The following is a 20,922-nucleotide window of genomic DNA, read 5'->3' on the forward strand; positions in this document are numbered from 1 at the left end:
GTGATATCTCAATGTGGTTCTGCTTTAAAGTTTTTTTGATGATTAGTGATGTTGGGCATTTTAAAAATATATCTATTTATTGGCCATGTGTACGCCTTCTTTTGAAAAATGTTCTTTCCAATCATTTGCCCATTTTTCAGTTGGATTATTTGGTTTATTAGATATTGAATTGAGTTCCTTATATTTTCTGGATATTATTCCTTTGTCAGATGTATGGTTTGCAAATATTTTATCCCATTCTGTAGCTCATCTCTTTACTCTGTAGTTGTTTCCTTTACTGTGCAGAAGCTTTTTCGTTTGATGCAATTCCATTTTTCTACATTTGCTTTTTGTGCCTGTGTTATTGAGGTCTTAGTCAGAAGTATCTTTCCCCAGACCAATGTCCTCGAGTGTTTTCCCTATGTTTCCTCTAGTAGCTTCAGAGTATTCACTATTATCTTTCAATCACTAATCCATTTTGAATTGATTTTGGTGTGTGGTGAGCAAGAGAGGTCTAGTTTCATTCTTAGGCATATGGATATCTCATTTTCCCAGCACATTTATTGAAGAGACACTTGTTTTGCCACTATATGGTTTTGGCACTACTGTCAAAAATCCATTGGCTGTAAATGTGTAGTTTCATGACATATAACATTTTTGAACAAAGGCTACTGGGCCTAAAAGTGAGGATATTTTTAACTCATAGTCTGGGGAGGTCCTTTAGCAAAAGTGCTGTCATTGCAGGAGGGGAGTCTTCCAAGCACAAAGAATAGCATGCAAAAGTGATTAATGAAAACATCCTGGAGAAACCCACTGAAAAATTATGGCTTCTTAGTATGAGGAAGAAGTGGCCCAGGAATGACCAGGTATTACAGACTGAAAGTGTATGTCCCCAGGAATATTCCTATGTTGACACCCCACGCCTCAGTGTAATGATATTAGGAGGTAGGTCTTTCGGAGGTAATTAGAATTAGATGAGATACTGAGGGCGTAGCCCTCATGATGGGAATAGAGTTTTCACAAGAAGAGACACAAGAATGTCTCGTCTCTCCCTACCCTGATGCCCTCCGTCCTCCCATCTCCACTTCCTATCACTGAAGACACAGTGAGACGACCATCTGGAACCTGGGAAGCAGCCTCTCACCAGACACATAATATGCTGCACCTTGATCTTGGACATCCCAAACTCCAGATCCATGAGGAATAAATATTTATTGTTTAAGCCACCCAGTCTGTGGTATTTTGCTGTAAGAGCTTGAACTGATGTAAGATACAAAGTATTGCTATTTCAAGAAAAATACTGGATGATTTTCATGTTCTAGTGGTTTAAGAACTAGTCTTTCAAAACATTTAAAAATTCTTAGGTATGTGTGTCAATCTTCTCCTACTTTTTCCATATGCTGTTCTCTAATCTTTCCTTTTCTTAGGTGTCTATATCTATGTGATATGCTTTTGAGAGGAGAATCCCATTTTCCAGACAACTAAGATTATGACATTTTAAAAAAATAAAACACCAAAAGTGACAAAGGACTCAGTGGTTCTTTATGTGGCAGATTAACTTAATTAGCAAAGAATACAGAGGAAAAAAAAGTTAAGGCACCATTGCAATGAAATAAACTACAGTTAAACTACAGAGGTGGTTATAAATGTAAGTTAAAAAAAAAGGGGGAGATATTTGAATTATCCTTACCTATGGGCAACAAAATAAATCATGATTTGATTCTGAGATACTGAGAGCTGTTCACTCATTGAATGATGGATATATACAATTACCTTGTTATTAACAAAATAGAATGAAAGTGTTAAATGGAAAATTTAGCGAAAAAGAAAAGGTGCTAATATTAATAATCACAATCTTTTTTATTATTACTATACTTTAAGTTCTGGGATACATGTGCAGAAGGTGCAGTTTGTTACATAGGTATACATATGCCATGGTGGTTTGTTGCACCCATCAACCCACCATCTACATTAGATATTTCTCCTAACGCTACCCCTCCCCTAGCCCCCCATCCCCTGACAGACCCTGGTGTGTGATGTTCCCCTCCCTGTGTCCATGTATTCTCATTGTTCAACTTCCACTTATGAGTAAGAACATGCAGTGTTTGGTTTTCTGTTCTTGTGTTAGTTTGCTGAGAATGATTGTTTCCAGCTTCTTCCATGTCCCTGCAAAGACATGAACTCATCCTTTTTTATGGCTGCAGAGTATTCCATGGTGTATATGTGCCACATTTTCTTTATCCAGTCTATCATTGATGGACATTTGGGTTGGTTCCAAGTCTTTGCTCTTGTGAATAGTGCTGCAATACACATATGTGTGCATGTGTCTTTATGATTTATGATTTATAATCCTTTGGGTATATACCCAGTAATGGGATTGCTGGGTCAAATGGTATTTCTGACTTTAGATCCTTGAGGAATCGCCACGCTGTCTTCCGCAATGATTGAACTAATTTACACTTCCACCAACAGTGGAAAAGCGCTCCTATTTCTCCACATCCTCTCCAGCACCTGTTGTTACCTGACTTTTAAATGATGGCCATTCTAACTTGTGTGAGATAGTATCTCATTATGGTTTTGATTTGCATTTTGCTAATGACTAGTGATAATGAGCTTATATATATATATATATGTTTGTTGGCTGTCTTCTTTTGTATAATTGTTTTTATTTGTATAACTTTTGTATAAAAGTTCATATAACTATCTTCTTTTGAGAATTGTGTGTTCATGTCCTTCACCCACTTTGTGATGGGTTGCTTGCTTTTATCTTGTAAATTTGTATAAGATCTTCATGGATTCTGGATATTAGACCTTTATCAGATGGATAGATTGCAAAAATTTTCTCTCATTTTGCAGGTTGCCTGTTCACTATGATGATAGTTTATTTGGCTCTGCAGAAGCTCTTTAGTTTAATTAGATTTCATTTGTCTATTTTAGCTTTTGTTGCCATTGCTTTTGGTGGTTTAGTCATGAAGACTTTGCCCATGCCTATGTCCTGAATGGCATTGCCTAGGTTTTCTTCTAGAATTTTTATGGTTTCAGGTCTTTAATCCATCTTGAGTTAATTTTTGTAAAAGGTGTAAGGAAGGGTCCAGTTTCAGTTTTCTGCATATGGCTAGCTAGTTTTCCCAACACCATTTATTAAATAAGGAATCCTTTCTCTAGTGCTTGTTTTTGTCGGGTTTGTCAAAGATCAGATGCAGATGTGTGGCATTATTTCTGAGGCCTCTGTTCTGTTCCATTGGTCTATATATCTGTTTTGGTACTAGTACCATGCTGTTTTGGTTACTGTAGCCTTATAGTATAGTTTGAAGTCAGATAGTGTGATACCTCCAGCTTTGTTCTTTTTGCTTAGGATTGTCTTGGCTGTATGGCCCCTTTTTTAGTTCCATATGAAATTTAAAGTAGTTTTTTCCTAATTTTGTAAAAAAAAAAAAAAAATAGTCAGTGGTAGCTTGATGGGATAGCATTGAATGTATAAATTACTTTGGGAAGTATGGCCATTATGGCCATTTTCACACAATTGATTCTTCCCATCCGTGAGCATGGAATGTTTTTCCATTTGTTTGTGTCCTCTCTTATTTCCTTGAGCAGTGGTTTGTAGTTCTCTGTGAAGGACGACATGCCTTGTAAGCTGTATTCCAAGCATTTTATTCTCTTTGTAGCAATTATGTATGGGAGTTCACTCATGATTTGGCTCTCTATTATTGGTGTATAGGAATGATTGTGATTTTTGCACACTGATTTTGTATCCTGAGACTTTGCTGAAGTTGCTTATCAGCTTAAGGAGATTTTGGGCTGAGAAGATGGAATTTTCTAGATATACAATCATGTCATCTGCAAACATAGACAATTTGACTTCTTCTCTTCCTATTTGAATACCTTTTATTTCTTTCTCTTGCCTGATTTGCCCGGCCAGAGCTTCCAACACTATGTTGAATAGGAGTGGTGAGAGAGGGCATCCTTGTCTTGTGCCAGTTATCGAAGGGAATGCTTCCAGCTTTTGTCCATTCAGTATGATATTGGCTATGGTTGTGTCATAAAGAACTCTTATTATTTTGAGATATGTTCCCCCAATACTTAGTTTATTGAGAGTTTTTAGCATGAAGGGGTGGTGAATTTTATTGAAGGGCTTTTCTGCATCCATTGAGATAATCATGTTGTTTTTTTTCATTGGTTCTGTTTATGTGATGGATTACATTGATTTATTTAGGTATGTTGAACCAGCCTTGCATCCCAGGTATGAGACCTACTTGACCATGGTGGATAAGCTTTTTGACATGCTGCTGGATTTGGTGTGCCAGTATTTTATTGAGGATTTTCACATCAATATTCATCAGGGATACTGGCCTGAAAATTTATTTTTTGTTGTTGTTGTGTCTCTGGCAGGTTTTGGTATCAGGATGATGCTGGCCTCCTAAAATGAGTTAGGGAGGAATCCCTCTTTTTCTATTGTTTGGAATAGTTTCAGAAGGAATGGTACTAGCTCCTCCTTTATCTCTGGTAGAATTCGACTGTGAATCTGTCTGGTCCTGGGCTTTTTTTTTTGTTGGGAGGACATAATCCTAATGTTTAATCTCAATTATAACAAATAGCATGTTTTGGGAGTTTACCATATGTAAAGCATTATACTAAGTACTTATCTGTATAGCTCCTTAAATTCTCAGTATAATCCTAAGAAGCTGTTATCATTCTTTTTTCTATTCTGTAGATTATAAAGCTAAAACCTACTAGAAGTTTAAAAAATGACACAAGTACCTTAAATCTGTAAATGTTCCCAGTAATCAAGAATATTTTAAGTCATTGATATAATATTTCTTTTGCTAAATAAATACCATATTTTACTTCTTACTAGATTATTTTAAAATATATGTTCTTAACAAAGAAAAAATAAAAAATACAATGTTTTACTTCTGAGAGTAATTGTATACTAAACTGATTTATATCATTTAGGTATTACAAAGTAATGGCAACAGCATTAATATAGTTTACTGACTAAAAATAGAACCTAAAATTGGGCAAGTAGATTTCCTCCAATAGAGCTGAGAGTCATGAATTGTAGAGTGGGTGCTACTAATTAGAAGTTTAGTTCACTACAGTTCATCAGTGTTGGAGACGTGCACAATAAGCAACAAGAATCAATGACTCTGCCTCTTGTATTGAAATTAGTTGATTAATGACAGACTACATTACTATTTTTTTTCCACACCTTGTGTGATCCTGTTAATTAGAAAAATTCCTCTTGCTCATTGAAAACGTGTCATAAATTCACTTTCCTTCTGAATATGTTGCCCCAGGACAGAAATAATTTTATATTTTGAAAAACATGCACATTTCAGAATTGACTCTTCTTAATCAGATCACAACAAATGGTCTTAAGTGAGTCAGCTTCTTTCTGTGTTGTCAACCACTAACAAAAGAACGAAGAACCACACTCAATTAAATGAGATATAATCCAACCTTGATATTGTTTTGGGTAAAATGGTTAAAATGTACATCCTTTTGCTGCAATTGACATTTTGTGTCTATTCAGACCAAAAAATTTCCACGATTACACCACACAAAAAGGAAAGGAACAGATTCAGTATTTTATTATGAAATTAATTAAGATACTCTACTCTCCAAACCCTACAGACTTATGTTGTACAATTGAAATATGTTTCATACACATAGAACACAATATCCTTGCATGTTTAATATATACAGAGCGTCATAAATAAAATCATTCATTTGAAATATCCATTGTTCCAGAATACAATAAACTCAAACTATGGATTTATAGAATCTTACAACTGAAACTGCCTACAAGTTTTCGCTGAAAATCATGCTTTTGGAGTAGAATTCATTGCTATTACCTATTTTACTCAGAAGCTTAGCGCTCAGATGGCCCTTATTTAAAATAAATTATCTGCTGTTGTCAAATGAACAGTTGCACCATTCAATAAGTAGCTATTGAAACCAGATACAAGACTCAGTACATGAGATGAATTTTGAGCAAGATAGGAGCAGAATTTTTTCTTAATTTGGAGTCTCAAATTAAGCAGATGATACAAAAACTAAATTAGCAATCACAGTGCAAAGTAATAAATTCAGCAGAAAGGAAAGTACAGTGTGCCATAAAAATATGTATAAAGGATACATAATCTGGCCTTAGAAATTTAGAAAAAATTATCTGTTCAGGCAATGATTGAACTGGGACTCAATGGTCAATTAAGAGTTAGCTTGGTGAAGAGGAAAGACAATAGTGTTTCATGCAAAAAGAACGGCATATACAACCTTCTAAAAATGGGGAAGGAACATGAAAAGTTCAAGAAGCGGAGAAAATCTGAATGTTGCTGCATCTTAGGGTACTAATGAGGGTGTAACAAAAATGAGACTTTAGAAAGATAGGATACAAATCATATGGCACATTTTAAATGATGTTTTATCTTAACCTGTATCCTGAAACTATGGGACACATACAAAAAGTTGTATTTGGGGCAATAAAATAAGTTTATTCATATTTTAATCTACATAGAGGCCGAAAGCAGGAAACATGATAATGTTATAATCAGTTCCAGATATTTAGCTTGTATTTCAACTTTCAAACTCGATTAAAAATAGTTTGAACCCCTATGCTTTAGTTAATTTTGTGCTGATGTAACAGAATACTGCAGGCTGGATAATTTACAATGAACAGAAATTGATTGGCTTACGGTTCAGCAGTCTGGAAAGTACAATATCAAGGTGCCAGCTTCTGGCTAAGGCCTTCTCACTGTGTCATAACATAGCTGAAGATGTCACAGGGTGGAAGTGCCAAGAGAGCAAAAGAGAATGAGCAAGAGGCAGAGAACACACTCCCACCATAAGGAACCCAATTCCAGGATAATAGCATTTGTACATTCATGAGGGCAGAACCCTTATGACCCAAAGACCTCTTAAAAGTCCCACCTCTTACGGTAGTTACAATGCCAATTAAGTTTGAACATAAGTTTTGGAGAAGACAAACATTCAAATAATACCATCTCAGTTCATCTACATGCAACATACTAGGCTATAAAAATACACTTGGAGTCACAGAGATCTTCATTAAAATGACAGTGTTGAAACCAGCTGGATAACCTGGATAAAGTATAAAATCTCAAATAACTTCCTTACATGTAAAAATAAATATAACAATGCCACCTTATAGTTTATAATTTTTGAAATAAAATTAAATGAGATAACATATATGTACACATACATAAATAGAATAATCACATGGAGATAAATGGATGATAGAAAGATAGATAGATAGATAGATAGATAGATAGATAGATAGATAATAATCCCTTAAGGCTATGAACAGATAAGTCATATCTGTTCCACAATCCTCTGGCCCCACTCTTCTTAACAGAAACATTTCTTTCAGTAGTAAAATACTATACAATATTTCCACAAAATTTACTTAAAATTATAAGTAGATTTTTTTTACCTCCTAATGTTTTTAAAATGAAAAACACTTCATCTTAATGATATAGACAACTATGTAAAAGTATACTTTCTGAAAGCACTTATGTCTGTTAACAACTGTAACCTGATGCCTCAAACAGCACCTGATGTGCAATAGCCAAATATTCACTAAATTCATTTGTTGTTATTCAGATGTTTTCTTTAATAATTACCTCCAAAAGAAAGGTATATAAAGTAATTATAATTTATAAGCATATATAGATTATGATATTGATAAAAAGCATGGAAATATAAAATTTGCAAATATGAACCCATATGTATCTATGTGCAGCCCCTGTGATAGCTTCATGTATTGGTAAATAAATATTCTTAGCCAAGTAATAGGATAACCACTGTATTTTCCAATGCCAATAACAAAAGGATGAAGCTCATATTTCTGTGAATAGATTATTTGAAACAAGTACTTTAGTGGCTCCTAAACACACAAATGTATTACAATTAGAGAAGTGTAAATCAAAAGCAAAGTTTATAACTGAATATTTAAGTAAACATATTAACTAAAATATTGCAAATAAAATGTTAAAATGCATTATAATTATTTATTTAATAATTCAGTTAATTAGTTACATGAAGAAAAGTTAAAAAATCAAAATCCAAGAAAAAATAATTTAAGTCAAGTCAGTAACAGAAGTTTTAGGATCACACCTATGCAGCCAATGTAAAATATGATTAGCTTATTAAAAGAGAAACTCTGAGGAGGGAAGATGAGAAAAAAATATCTTCTAAGAGAATGCATATTCATATAGAAAAGAGCATGTCTAAAATAATGAAGGCTTGATATTTGTTGTTGGTAGAAAAAAGGGAAAAAATAATGGTCCAACTATGAGGCAAATTAAATTGTGACATCATTTTGATCACCTTATAGTGATATAAATTTAACACATTTGTTCTATAACACTTGTCATACCTGCTTTGGATAGCAGTGACTGGATGACAAGGAAGTACAGAATATTCTGTCTCACTACTTGGTTCTGCAGTGAGTAGCATCTAAATTATAATAATGTATATTAGGACCCCCAATTCAAATAATATAAGTGTAAATCATATGTATTTTAATTCAAACACTTTAGTTGTACATAAAACAATAAAAACTCAAAGTATAGTCATGATAATAAGGACTTGACTCAATTAACTAGGAAGTCCCAGGGTAGACCTGTATTTGTGAATTGCTGAATCTAAGGACCCTTATTACATGTTCAGTTCTACTTATTTATTCATCTATTAGCTGTAATCTCCTCTGTCACTGGTATCATTCTACAATTAAGCTTCCTGAACATTGCAGAAAAGATAGCTTCTACCAGCCCAAGATTTACTGTCTTCAAACTTGGAATCCCCAGTGGAATCAGGCGTTGTTCTCATCCAGCGTTTATCCAGGAAGATCTGTTGCATAGGCCTCCAGTGATTATGGTTGCCATGGCAATGAACTGCAATGAATAACTTAACATGGAAGACACATGCTCAAACAGAGATCAGAAGAGGAAAGAAACTGTAATTTTTATTTCTTTTGAGACTAAAGAGGCATTTCTTCAACATAATTAAATAAACAGTCCAAAAAGAAAATTATTGATAAATTGCATAATAATAATGTAAATATCATGACAACTGACACAATGTGGAGGACGAAGAAAAAAAATGACCAAAGCGTATTCAAAGGTATTAACTTGTTAGTCATTTTGCATAATTCGGAGTTAAATGATATGATAAAATGATCAGAGAATTGAGGCTTAATCTGTAAAAAATTGGAGATTTTGAATAGAATTTTGGAATCTACATAAAAAGAATGAAATTGACATTCTGGTAACTCAGGCTCAGATACCTGAATGTAAAATTTCACTGGATGGAAATGTAAAATCTCATTTGTTTTTAACAACAGATTTTTCTAAGAACAATACAGAAGTGGTCTACTCTAAAACAGAAAAATAAAATATATGGAAGCAGGGAAGAACAAACAGCATAACTGAAATATAAGAAACAGAAGGTCTAGCTTACGTGTAACTGAATTCCCATAAGGAGAGAAGAGACCCATGGAGCAATAGCAATATTGGAGGAATAATGCAGAAGATGTTCAATGCTATAGAAAGACATTAAGCCAGTAGTTTTAGAAGTACCTCTACCAAAAAGAGTAAACATAAAGAAAATCTTACTTAGGCATATTACTGTAGTAATTACAAAGGCTTTACCTGACTGGCTTTGTGGGATTATTGAGCATGTGGGTATCCAGTACTTCAAGCAACATTTTTTGAAAAGGCTATTTGTTTTTCTTCACAGAATGTTTAGTTGCCCTTGTCAAATGTCAATTGACCATAACTGCAAGGATTTATTTTTGGGAAATGAATTCAGTTTCATTGATCTACATGCCTATGCTTGTGCCAGTGCCACACTGTTTTGATTAATGTTGCTTTGTGTTAAGTTTTGAAATTGAAAAAGGTGAACCTAACAAATTTGTTCTTTTCTCACAAGATTGTTTGGCTATTCTAGATTCTTTGTATTTCCATAGAAATTTTAATATCAGTTTTACATATTCTGCAAAAAAAAATGTCAGCTAGGATTTCGATAGGGATTCTGTTGAATCCTTTAATCAATTTGGTGAGTATAGCCCTATTAACAATATTAAATGTGATTCACAAAAATTGGATGTCTTTCCATATGTATAGATATTTTAATTATTTTATGTACATTTTTTAGATCTTAGTGTACAAGCCTGGCATGCTTGTTACATTTATTCCTATGTATTTTAATCTGTTTAATGCTATTATAAATGGAATTGTTTTCTAATTCTAGTTTTGCATTATACATTGCCAATGTGTAGAAAAATAATTCATTTTTGTAAATTGACCTTGTTTCCTACAAACATTTGCTCAACTTGTTTATTAATTTGAATAGTTTTTGTGGATTCCTCATGATTTTCCATACATGAGACCATGCTATCTGCATATAGAGAGAGGTTTATTTCTTCTTTCACAATCTGGATGGCTTTTGTATTTCTTCTTCTTGTCTAATTACCGTGGCTAGAATCTCTATCATAATGTTGACTAGAAGTAGCAAGAGGACACACCCTTATCTTTCTTATATCAGTGGAAAAATACTAAGTATGATGTCAGCTGTGGGTTTTGGTAGACACTCTTTATCAAACTGAGGAAGTTCCCATTTATTTCTACTGTGTTCTGTTTTTATGGTAAATGCTTTAGATTTAATTGAATGTTTTTTCTGCATTTATTGAGGTAATCAGGGTGTTTCTACCCTTTATTATTTTAATTTGTGTATTGCATTTCAGATTTTACATAGAACTTGTATTGATAGGGTAAATTCTACTTAGTTATAGTGTATACTCTTTTTTTATATATTGCTTAGATCAATATGTAAGTATGTTTTGAGAATTTTCAAGTCTATATTAAAGAGATATTAGTGTGTAGCTTTCTGTTTCTGTGATGCCTTTGCAAATTTTGGTATCAGAAAAATACTGGCTTCATATAATTAGTTGAAACAATTTCTTCTACTTTTAAAAGAGTTTGTGGAGGATTGGTATTAATTCATTATTAAATGTTTCACCAGTGTAACATATCTGAGCCTGAGCTCTTTGTGAGATGGTTTCAAATAGCTAATACAATAATGAAATTGTTATAGGTCTGAGCACATTTTAAAATCTAGGATATATTATTTCTTGTTTGTCATAATTAATAGTATTTTCTTATAATTATTTATATTTCTATAATGTCAATGATGCTCTCATTTGCACTTATTTTAATATGAGTTACTTTTATTAGCTAATCTGTTTACAAATCAATTATAATTGTTTATGCTAAAGAACCAACATTTGATTTACTGATTTTGTTGTTTTTCTCTCTTAATTCCCCCGTCTATTTTCTAATCTTTATTTTTACTTCCTTCTGCTTCTTTAGGTTTAGCTTGTTCATCATTTTATAGTTTCAGAAGGTGAAAAATTAGGTTACTGTTTGATATTTTGTTTTGTTATTAAATACAGTCATTTGCATTATTAATCCCCTCTAAGCACTGCTTAGCTACATCTCAGACATTATATTTCCTGTTTTTATTCATATTCATTTCAATTATTTTCTAATTTCTTATATTAAATATTTTTAGGCCCACTGACTATTTAGCTGTGAGCTATATAATTTACATAATTATTTAATTTCCTATTCTTCCCTCTGTTTTTACTTTCTAATTAATTATGTTGTTGTACAACATACTTTCCATTATTTTAATCAGTTTAACTTTATTGAGTTTTTTTTTTTTAATGGCCTAGCTTATGGTCTATCCTGGAAAATATTCCAAGAGTGATTGGGAAAATGTGTATTTGTTTCTGTTGAAGCATTCTATAGATTTCAGTGAGTGCCAGTTGATTAACGGTATTGTTTAAATCTATTTCCTTTTTGATCTTCGGGATAGTTACTCTATCTATTATTAAAATAAGGATATTAAAGTCTGAAACGACTATAGTTTTTCTGTTTTATTTCTTGAATTCTGGTATTTTTAAAATACACATTTGGGCTCTTTTTATTTCATGTATATGTTAATAATTTTTCCCATGGATTATTTTATCATTATAAAATTCTCCCTTTGTCTCTAGCAGTAATTTTCGGCTTAAAGTTTATTTTGTCTTAAATCAATGAAGTTTCAGTTTCTTTCGTTACTATTTGTGTGATCTTTCTCTAACATCTTACTTTTGAACTTTGTGAGTTCTAATCTGAAGTATATAGTTGAATCATATAATTTTTGTTTGTTTTTAAATGCATTGTGCCATTCTGGTTTTCAATCATGTATGTCATCCATTTATTTCTCTGTAATTATCAATAAAGTAGAATTCATGTCTGTCATTTTGCTATTTGTTTTCTGTCGATATCTCAGTCTTGATCATTTCAGTTAACCTGTTTTCAATTCTTCTGTTGTTTTGTTCTGCCTCTTTTTTCTCTGTATTAGTGAAGAGCCTCTTTACTAATTTCTTTCTTTCAACTTCACATTTTTTACTTGTGTCCTTTTATAATTTTATCTCATCTTATTATTTTATATATTTAATGAGGCATTTTTGTCATTTTTTTCTTTAATTTTTTAGACTTGGTTTTCTTTACTATTTTCAATAAATTTATAGTCTCTAATTTGAAATAGTTGTTTAGTAAACTCAACATCTCTTCTTTCTCAGGGACAATGGCTATTGATGAATTTTTGCTTGGCCATATTTTTCTTTTCATTTGCATTCCTCATAATTTTTGTCAAATCATGGAAATTTTAGAAAATAATATATCATCTCTGGAAATGACATTCTGCATATTCTCTGGGTTTGTTGTTGCTCATAAGGTGTTGGTTGTTGTTGGTTTTGCTATCTGTTGTTGTTGTTATTTAATGTCTTTCCTGGACTAATTTTATAATAGCTGTATTTCCTGCAATGTGCATCCATTGAAGTCTCAGCCAATGCTTGTATAACAATTTTCTCAAAATTTCTGCATTGTTTTAGGTGACTCTGTATGTAGTTTAGAACACCTCTTCAAGGCTCAAGCGGTTTAAAACACTACCTTAGCCCATCAATTCTTAGTTGTACTTGCCCTCAAGGTCAGACTGAAGCTTTATCAGGTATTTCTTGGCCATCCATACAGTTTTGTTCAAGCATGCATGCCTCTGTAGTCCCAAGAATATAACGTAATACCTGTACACCACAGAAAATAAATTTATGATCCTAGACTTTCAAGTGAAAAGAAAACAGGACATTAAAAATGAGATAGATAATATAATTTATTAAAATTACAAACTTCTATTAAACCACTGATATATTAAGAAAATGGGAATATAAATCAGAAAGTAAAAAACTATATTTCATTTTACATACTTGATGATAATAGATTCTTGTCTATGATATGCAAAATTTACTACAAACCAATATAAAATTGAGCAAAATATCTGATGAGTCATTGCAGAGAAGAGGATATTCGAACGAGCAATAGACACATGAGACAGTGGCTAACATTAGTTATAAGGAAAATGCAACTACAAGAACATAAGGTATTATTACACAAACACAAGTTTACAACAAGATAAAGAAAAAATAAAACCCAGACAATATCAGTGTCTGGTGAGGATTTGTAGTCATTGGTACAATCTTTCTGAAACGGTTTGGCTATGTTATTAAAGGTTATCATATTACATTTTATGAATCTTCAATTCCATGTCTAGAAATATACCAAGAGAAATGAGTAGTAAAAGCTTCCAAAATATTTGTATTATGATAGCTCCAAACTGGAAATGACTCAAACATCTGTTAGTAGTAAAATGCAGATTTTACTTTTAGGTATATTTATATAATGGGGTATTACACAGCAATAAAAAGAAGTCACTAGTAATAGGTGCAACCACATACATAAATCTCCAAAAATAATTATAGCTTTGTATTTATTAATTTGTTACAGTAAAATTAATAAAGTGTCAAAATACTTAAAAATTATAAAACTTAAAACATAAATGTGATTGAAGTTTTGGCAGGAAAAATATTTTTAATCTTTTAATTTATGTCATTTTACACTGTCATGACTTTTATTTTTATGTGCATGTGTTATATGTGGTATAACAATAATAATGTGTGCAAACGACTGTTACATATTTATGTTTGCATAGAAACTAATCTGAGAATATCTACACCGAACTCGTCTTTTGATAAGAGGTTTAACTGACAAAATATTCATAAAATTGAAACTTTCATTTTATGCAATTCCATGAGATATTTCCAAAATACAAATTGCATTTATAATATGAAAAATAAATTAATAATTGAATCTTATGCATACCATTATAATTAGCAATCCAATAAAATCTATGGTTTAATCAGTTAAATCAAATCTATGAGAAGAAAATGAATATGAAAATACAAACTGACAAATTGACTCACACCTAATTGATTCATTGGCTATTTTTGAAAGTCGCCTTTCTTTAAAGAAAGAGGCATACTTTTTTGCTAATATTGTAATGTGTCATTCATCTTGTGCTTAGTTTTCAAAGCAAATCTAATAGTTGGGTATCATTTTCCTCATTTTATAAACAAAAGGTTCTGAATAGGAAACACTAATAATTTCTTTTTTTTCCTTTTTTTTTGAGACGGAGTCTTGCTCAGTCGCCCAGGCTGGTGCGCAGTGGCTCAATCTCGGCTCACTGCAAGCTCCACCTCCTGGGTTCACACGAATAATTTCTAAGGCTCACAAACATGCTGGCTTCAACTGCTGGTTGAACACACATTGAAAGTATATATAAACCAATAACCTTTTCACTATATCAACCTACCTTTCTTCATATTTTTTTACCTATTCATTTGTTGAAAAGAGATTTTTTCTGTTTATGAATACACATAATCAAAAGTAGATTTAAACAGTATTTGAATAATTAAAAATAACCTATTACTTAAAACATTTTTCACTAAAAACTTGCCATTGATTAAATTGATAAGACAGCGTTTCAGTTTCTAAATCCAATATTGTTCAAAAACATTTTATGTCCTCTATGTTTATAGAAGGAAGCCTGATTCTCATCCTGATATTCGATGCCCTTAACAATTGTCTTTATCTATTTTTTTTTTTTCTAGAGTAAATGTGATGTCTCCTGTTCTCTACTTTTGCCTGAGAGATTCCTCATTGTTCAAAGTCACATCACACTGATGTCTGCAACCATGCTTTGGCTTGGTTTATTTCCAAATAGTAATTACCCTTATTTCTCTTTCTATTATGTCAAATTACTCTCAAACTGAAAGCCCAAGTAACTAGAACAGCACCTATTACACCCAAATCACATGCACATACTTTTATTTGTTTAAATGTTTTCTCTTCACCTAAATTACTGGAGACCAGGGGTATTGGTTTTCTTTTTCCATCTCCACCTTGCATTTCCAGTACCCAGCTGGCCAAACATCTAGCTGCCAATCAATAAATATATGCTAAATACAAAACATGTAATTTCCCATCTACTACATAAAGGCTTCTAGTTATATTGATCTGTCTGTTTGTGTCATTATTCTATTTCCTTTAAGGTCTGTACCACAGAATTTAGTGGGGTTTTTTTTTTTATTTAAATAAAGCTCAATTTAGCTTTCTGAAATTCTACCTACTTAAATTTTCTTGGCTAGATTATACCTTTTTGGAGAGCATATTAATCTTTATCATAGAACAAATTGAAATGTAAACACTGCTGGAAAAATATGTGAAAAAACGAATCTGAGAAAAAGCCAATTGTTAATGTTTAAAGAGTTCAATGGTTAAGCATTTTTAATGTTTAAACTCATGAACTTTCATTCTTGCTTCATGGTTGTTACACCTTCAAATCTCTTTGACTGCCTTAATGATTCCTTTTTGAGACTTTCTTCTTTTCCTTGCATAGTATCTATTTTTTCCACTTTGATGTATTTCAGTTTGATTTTTGGTCTTTATCTTTCATGTTAGAGGCTTTTCTTAGAAATAAATGTTTATCATGTTAAAAATACTGATAATGTTGGAATGCAACCTCAGCATAACCTATCTTGATTAATAGAGAAACTGGTACCTAGAAGAGAGTTGCTGCCATAAATAAATAAAACATGTGGCATTAGCTTAGCAGTCAAATTATTGGCACCAAGGAAACTAGTTAGGGAAAGTGGAGGAAAAGTGATCCATTTTCAGCAGTAGCTAAACATGACATTGCCCTGAGTAACTCGGAAAGCCAACAATGAGCGTGATACCTTCTAAGGTCTAGAAGAGGTTGCAAACCAAACATTAGTGGTATATGTTGGTTTCCGCTGGCTTCATTTGACAATGGACAGAGAACAGAGAAGTTCAAAAAAAGCATTTGACTGTTTGCAAGCATAACAGGGAAAAAAGGAAGTTCAGAAATTGAGGACTTAAGAGGTTGGAAAATCTATTGCTTTTCAATCAAAAAATGTAAAAGCTAAAACTTAAAAAAATAGTTTATATAAATTGACTTCAATACAGCATTTGAAAATACATTTCAAAGAATAGATGTGCTAACTGCCTAATATAAACATAAAGAAAGACCTAAAGACACACTTTATTAGAAATTAGATAAAGGCAAATGATGTAAATTAGAAATTAGATAAAGGCAAATGATGTAAATACTGGATTTATTAACAGTTTTTTTCTTAAACCATATATGCTTTTTATTAATAAGGTAGCACTAACCGAAATTGGTGTAAAGTGTCAAATTATAACAAAGTTTTTAAAGTACAGTATTTGGTCCATTGATCTCCCATTTAAGATCACAATCTGAGTAAAAATTCAGGAATTTGAATGAAATTTTATAGAATAATAATTAGCACAGCATGATTTATAATGTTGGAAATATGAAATGTATAATGATAGACAATAGAGACTTGAAACAGTGAGGAGATAGGAGAGGATGGAAGGTTGAAAAATCACTTAATAGCTACAATGCATGTTATTCAGGTGAAGAGTATCCTAAACAAACTGACCTCACCACTACAAAATCTATGCATGTAACAAAATTGCTCTTGTACCACATACATTTATAAAAATAAAAAATTAAACACAAAACAGGGAAATATGTAAGTAAATGATAACATACTACTAAAACATTGGGAAACTTTGTAAAGTGAAAATGTTGAAGACCATTTTATTGACATAAATAAATGTTTATTCTGACTTCTTATTTTAAAACGAGTGAACAGAAAATGCATATTATGAAAGATAATACTCTGTGTTGTATGATTATTAATAACTTTTCCATTCTTATTTAAGCTATCATACATTGTGTAGTTTTCTCCTGAAAATATAATGTATACCTTTCAGTTATATATACACATATTTGGGAAGGATCATCTATTAAGATATTCCCCTGAGTTCTATGCCTCAGGTAAAATACATACTAAATCATATGCTCATGCATTTTTTTTTCTTTTTTCTTTTTTTTTTTGAGATGAAGTCTCACTCTTGGCACCCAGGCTGGAGCACAATGGCACTGTCTCGGCTCAGTGCAACCTCCGCCTCCCAGATTGTCCTGCCTCAGCCTCCCGAGTAGCTGGGATTATAGGCGCCTGTCACCATGTCTGGTTAATTTTTGTATTTTCAGTAGAGACAGGGTTTCACCATGTTAGCCAGGCTGGTATATAACTCCTGACCTCAGGCGATCACCCACCTCAGCCTCCCAAAGTGCTGGGATTACAGGTGTGAGGGACTGTGCCTGACCTCTCGTGTATTCTTTATACATGTATATATAATACGGACATCACACCATGACTCCATCCATCACTCCCATCGTGAACTAATCTCATTCAATCTTATCTGAAATTTACCTGTCTTCTGATTATAATCTGTCTTCCAGTGGAGATCTACCTAAAGAGATAATATTGATGATTTATATTTTAGTTCTTCTGATATGCTGCTTGTATACATGATTGGTATCTGGAGTTTTTTTTGTCATTGCTTGTTAACTACAGGGATTTGAGATGTCCCTAGAAACAGATCTATTCCGGTGGACTGACCAAAATTTTGTTTCTGTTTACAAAGCAGCTTCGGCATTTTGTAAATTCACCAATGTAAAAGCCTTTTCAGAAGATTCTGAAAGCCAAGGGGTTGTTATTTTTAGAGACCATCCTCCTCCGTTCAAATTCCGAATACAATATAGCCACATAATCAATTGTATAGGCTCTGGCCCTCTTGCTTCTTGGTGTACGTGTCTGGTCCCATCCTTCACCATAGGCACGTGAATTCTCTGTGGCTTAGTTTTCTATAATGTAAAACAGAGGTAATAATGTTGTCTAACTCACATCGTTGTGGAGAACATAAAAAGTTAATATCTGTAATGTTCCTAGAATAAAAACTAATATACAAATGTAAAACAGATACATACAGATTGCTTTTACTATCGTCTTATTAGATTCCACTTCCCCAAATTACTGCTTTCTTTTAGGCAGTATTTGTGTATATTCAGTTTCTTCCACTGGTGCTTGCTTCAGTGTATGAGCAACGATCTTTTTATTTCTTTGTATCAATCTCTTCATCCATTACTTACCACGGTGATTTGCACATAGTAGGCACTTGTACTACCTATGTACAAGTATTAATTTTCATTGACAACATACATAAGTAATGCATATGACAAGCCCTTGACAAATAATTATTTAAAAACTAGATAGCAGCAATGCTCATTGCTTTTACTATAGCTTTAATCCTGAGCAGGGTGTCTTAAAGTCTTCTCATTATATTATTTTCATGAAGATACATTTTTCTTGGTGTTATTATTATTATTTTTAAATTATTTTTTATTATTATACTTTAAGTTATAGGGTACATGTGGATAACGTGCAGGTTTGTTACATATGTATACTTGTGCCATGTTGCTGTGCTGCACCCATCAACTCGTCAGCACCCATCAACTCGTCATTTACATCAGGTATAACTCCCAATGCAATCCCTCCCCCCTCCCACCTCCCCATGATAGGCCCCCGTGTGTGATGTTCCCCTTCCCGAGTCCAAGTGATCTCATTGTTCAGTTCCCACCTATGAGTGAGAACATGGGGTGTTTGGTTTTCTGTTCTTGTGATAGTTTGCTAAGAATGATGGTTTCCAGCTGCATCCATGTCCCTACAAAGGACACAAACTCATCCTTTTTTATGGCTGCATAGTATTCCATGGTGTATATGTGCCACATTTTCTTAATCCAATCTGTCACTGATGGACATTTGGGTTGATTCCAAGTCTTTGCTATTGTGAATAGTGCCGCAATAAACATATGTGTGCATGTGTCTTTATAGCAGCATGATTTATAATCCTTTGGGTATATACCCAGTAATGGGATGGCTGGGTCATATGGTACATCTAGTTCTAGATCCTTGAGGAATCGCCATACTGTTTTCCATAATGGTTGAACTAGTTTACAATCCCACCAACAGTGTAAAAGTGTTCCTATTTCTCCACATCCTCTCCAGCACCTGTTGTTTCCTGACTTTTTAATGATCGCCATTCTAACGGGTGTGAGATGGTATCTCATTGTGGTTTTGATTTGCATTTCTTTATTTGTATAATCAGTGAATTATATGTCCTCTCATTTTTATTAAGAAATTTTCAAAAGGCACAACTATTTGTATGTCTAATGATTATGCCAACAATTTGTGTTAATTATGAAAGCTCATAAATCAGAATTTGGCCCAATGAGAGCAACTTATAGCTAAGGGGAGTAAAAGAGGAAGATGATTTAAGAGATATGGAAGGGGTTAATGGTTGTTTTCCATAACTAGATTGTAGTTTATCAAATAAAATTTTTATTATTAAATTTAAAACATGAGCAATGTAATCATAATGCTTACTTATCAGAATAACCCTAAATCACTGAAAGGTGGTTTAGGATCAATTTTTTCAATCCAAAAAGAAATGTTCAATGTTGTTAAATGGATTGCTTTGTTTAGATAACTGATAACTGAGAATCTTATCTTAGATAACTGAGAATCTTCCAAGATATACTTCTGTACTAAGGAAAGAATTTCATTAACTAAAAATCATATATATATATATATATATAATATATGTATATACACTATATATATATGTCATATTGGTAACAGTGAGTTGACTAAGCACAATCTAATGGGCGTGCACAGCAACAGTGATTAGTGGTTCACATTTTCAAATGCAGCAAAAGGGTGATATACCACTAATGAACAATTCAACTACACAAATAGATATTAACGGGATATACAAATTACCCTGAACAATTTGAACCACTGGAAAATAATATTACCATACAAATCATTCTAATTATCTCACTCAAGGCAAATTTATTTTAGAGCATGTGCTAAATATGAAATGTTAGCATTTTTTGTTCTTTAAAAAATTCCAGTTGTGGCAGACTGCCCTTTAGCCATTTTATTTTATTATTTCCAATTCTTAGCTTTTCTTTCTTATTTAGATTGAGAATTAGTGTTTTTACTTAGAAATACTTTTCTTATTTGCATCCCAATTACATTTTGTGAACTATTTTGATAATATATAACATATATCCCTCAGTTTGATTCTGTTCTAAATTATTGTGTAGCATTTACTCCTCCCATAAGGACCTAGAAATAACCATAGAAAAGTAAGCTCCTGAGACATTTCCCAAATTTTGCACAATGACACACTAGTTATACAGGCTAATAGTAGCCATTCTAAAGATGTTAAAGTATACAAGTTTCTTTAACTTATGTTGGCTCAGTGTCTTGTATTTGTAATTCCACTGGAAGTGTATAAGGTAGGATGGATTAGTATAACATGCAGTATTTTTTAGTCATGTTGACCACAGGGTGATATTTTTAGAGAGATCGTTTACAATGAAAAATATTTTGAGAAATAATAAGCTGAAGAGATTTTGATTTTGAAAAGAAGCAAACTTTGTTTCAATATTTCCAGAGGTGTAATATGCTGTAGAAAATAATTATTGACTGGGCATGGTGGCTCATTCCTGTAATCGCAGCACTTT

The sequence above is a fragment of the Theropithecus gelada genome, unplaced genomic scaffold (genome assembly GCF_003255815.1).
Source record: "Theropithecus gelada isolate Dixy unplaced genomic scaffold, Tgel_1.0 HiC_scaffold_15886, whole genome shotgun sequence".
Taxonomy (NCBI): Eukaryota; Metazoa; Chordata; class Mammalia; order Primates; family Cercopithecidae; genus Theropithecus; species Theropithecus gelada.